Here is a 2,810-nt window from a genome sequence, read left to right as displayed (position 1 = left end):
CGGGTTGGAGCTCCCCTGAGGAGCCCGCGGGGCTGCCCGGCCCGGCCCGGCCCGGCCCGGCCTGACCCGACGCGCAGGTCTCGGTCCCCACCGAGTTCTGCTGGCCCCGCACTGGGCCCCGGGGCTCCCCACGTCTGAGACGCGCCGGCAACAATCGGATGCCCCCGCTGGGACCCGCTGTCACGTGCATGTAGATCCTGCTTTCCCTTTGGTTCCTGCCTGTGAAAACTCGCACCTTTCTGAGCCCTTGGGCTCTGAGATGCCCCCAGCCCTGTGCTCTGCTCCCTGCCTGGCTGCTGTGCCATGCCGTGCGCTGAGCCCTGTGTGTGCTCTGTGCCAGTGGTGTCAGCACAGGCACCCCCATCCCTCTGCTACTCCTGGGACCATGCACTTGAAACCACTGTCTCAGAGAAACTGGGGGGGCTGGTGGCTCCTAAGTCCCTTGGAAGCTCCTGCAAAGGTAACTCTGATATTGCAGCCTGCCTGGTGTGGTAGGAGCTAGGCCCTGAGATCTGACACCAGGCTGATGCCTCAGAGAGACTCTTCCTCCCACCAAAAGGTCTGCATGTTTAAGGATGTAAGTGGGACTCTACTGGGTCTGGCCAAAAGGTTTGTGCAGCCTGGTATCTTGTCTGTGAGAGTGGCAAGAGTTTGGGGTGTTCAGCCTGGAGTCTTGGCATCTGGCCTGCAGGGTTTCCCGTGGGTTGAGAAATTTGGCAGTGGGAGTGCAAGGCCCCTAGCCATTTCCCCTGTGACTGGATTGGGGCTAGGTCATACCCCCTTACCACTTGCTGCTGGATCGGGGCTAGGCTGCTCCCCTCCTTGCTCTACATGGCTAGATTGGGCCCTGTCAAGGCCCCTGTGCACCAGATTGGACCCACCAGCAGGATCTGGCTTATGGTAGGACTGGACACCACTCATCCGGCCTTTGGGGCAAAAAGGTTGAAACACCACTGTTTTAGAGGAACAGCCTACTCTTGTTTATGCCAGGAGCTCTATGCAGGTGTAAATCAATGGATACAATCAGCTTTAAACCAAGATGAGCTTCCTTGCAGGGATAACATTTTGTTTGAAGTTTGTTTAATTTCAGTTGGTGCAACCTCTATGATATTTGGGCCTTTAGTGTCAATGTTCATACAGTCTTGCACCAAAATGGCCAAAGCCTAAATTAAAACTAGTTTAGTTATTTTGGTTTAAGCCTGTTTGAATACATTTGTTATCTTCTCATTACAGTCCTCAGTCTTGATTTGATGAGCTGGACTTTCCTATCGCATACAACTGGGGAATGGAAATAATTAATTGACAGATGGAGGATTCGGGAATGCACTTAGCTTTATGGTACACCAATCTACAAGAATAAGCATTTTTGCTATGGCTCAGGAATTGTGTGTACTGGGTGAATATATTCAGTTCATTTTTTTGTTTTTTTAGATAGCTTTGGTAAGAGCAGAAGTATATGTGTGGGGAGTGCTGTGTGGACTACTATCAGAATATAAATTTTCACACATTTTAAGAGTTTGAAAAGTTGTATTTGTATTATGTTCCAATGGCTTTGGCTTAGGAAACTTTTTAAGATTATTTTTTAAGGAGGAAAGGAGACTGACCAGGACCTGCCTGGGCATGGTGTGCAGCCAGCTGGATAGGATGGGACCCCAGGCGGGTGGGGAGTAGTATCTGGGAGCGGGATGAGTGCTGGGATGTTGTGGCACTGATGGGTGCACGGCTGGGGCCCAGGGAAGAGCTGTGATCTGTTCCCTACATACCCCTGCCCCTAGAATAGGGCCTGTTGTGGGAAGTGGATCACAGCTCTCCCCTGGTCCCAGCCCCATGCTGCCCTTTCACCTGTCCTACTCCTGGACACCACTTCCTGTCCGCCTGCAGTTCCTTCCCATCCTGGCTGCATGCCCTGCCCGTGCAGGTCCTGTCCCCAGCGGTGTGTGTGCACAGGCAGCAGGGCTGGGTCTAGTAACAGTGGGAGCTGGGAAGAGCCGCTCCTGTTGGGGCTGCCAGGAAGTGAGTCCAGCCACTATGCTGCCTTAGCCCTGCCACATGTCTGGGGGTGCTGGGACTGGCCTTAGTACCATAGCTTGGGCTATCTCCCATGCCTGGTCTGGGTGGGGCTGGACAAAATCCCTTGGTGGGAGGGGTCTGGTCCACAGGCTGTCTTTTGCCCACCCCTGGACTAGATGATTTCTTGAGGTCCCTTCCAGCCTGGCTTCTAGAGGTGCACTGATACATTGGTCCCATATTGTATTGGTACTGATGAAAGAAAATTTGACATAAATGGCAATCAGCTTTTTTTGGCTGCTTTCCAAGTTGCCAGGCTGCATATTGGCAATTGGATTGGTTTTGGCCAATATGGCTCGTTAAAAATTGGCCGTTGGTATTGGCCTAAAAAATCTCTATCAGTGCACTCCTACTTCTCTGTGAGTTCTGTGAGAGTGCTTCTCAGCAGGCGTAGACTGAAATGGATGCATTGTTTAATTATCCATTCTATTTCACAATGGGTAGTACTGAAGAAGAGCAGCATGCATAAAAAGCAGGGCACATCCTGCTCTAACAAGCAAGTCAAGAAGAAAGGCACAAAGTATACATCTTTCATGACAGACCACTCTAAATTATGGAAAGGGAATCATGCTATGAAGGGCTTGTTTATGTGGGACATTTCAGTCACTGGTGGTCAACAGCTAGGCAGAAGAACTGTGAACTACAGTTTGCATCAATAAAGCTGAGAACCTGATCAGGATCTGCATTAATGCAAGTCATCTTAGTCAATTCATAGTTTCATAGTTTCTAGGGTCGGAAGGGAC

The 2,810-nt window shown here is 51.0% G+C and overlaps 1 protein-coding gene across 1 annotated transcript in view; it reads left to right on the top strand.

Moving 5' to 3' along the window:
• RFC1 (replication factor C subunit 1) overlaps positions 1-2,810 on the top strand; it is a 109,881-nt gene that overhangs the window by 195 nt on the left and 106,876 nt on the right. The window lies entirely within an intron of this gene.

The sequence above is a fragment of the Gavialis gangeticus genome, unplaced genomic scaffold (assembly GCF_001723915.1).
Source record: "Gavialis gangeticus isolate Ggan-Ray unplaced genomic scaffold, GavGan_comp1, whole genome shotgun sequence".
NCBI lineage: Eukaryota > Metazoa > Chordata > Crocodylia > Gavialidae > Gavialis > Gavialis gangeticus.
This window is presented reverse-complemented; position numbering and strand designations above follow the sequence as displayed.